A 537-nucleotide genomic window follows, 5' to 3' on the forward strand; every position below is an offset into this window, starting at 1 on the left:
GACCCTCAGGATGTCAGCTGTGTGAGGCTCTTGCTGGTCTGTCCAATTATTTGCTGTGAAGCACAATGCACCAGGGTTTCAAAGTATCCTCTCACCTCTGTTTTCTTAAGACAAGCTTGAAAAAAGCCTCTTCTACAGTTACAAGAACTCCAGAATATTTTTCTCTTATTCAATTGATTTCTGACCTGATTGTCCTTAGATGAAAAAATAAATTAGCCAGCATTGTGGGATAAGGGCAGTTTTGCACAAAAGGTGCAGCGAGTCTCCCACTGACTGAAGCTGACCTGGACTTTGGTGTCAATAGAGATGTGCCCTGAGACCACAACATGCTCAGTACTCACTGTTTTGTGCTGTGTTCCTTCCACTTCCTTAACAATCAATGAGAACCAAGGATTTTGAGGCTATGGTGTGCAAAATTCTATTCCTTGCTTATCTAAGTGTGCTGGGAAAAACCTTCTTGGCTTGATTGTTGCTGTTAACACCACCGCCAAAGAACTGAAGACAAACAAGATTAGGAGGCCATGCAGGTTTAAGTAA

This window comes from Passer montanus, unplaced genomic scaffold, assembly GCF_014805655.1.
Source record: "Passer montanus isolate IOZ18808 unplaced genomic scaffold, ASM1480565v1 scaffold2, whole genome shotgun sequence".
NCBI classification, from domain to species: domain Eukaryota; kingdom Metazoa; phylum Chordata; class Aves; order Passeriformes; family Passeridae; genus Passer; species Passer montanus.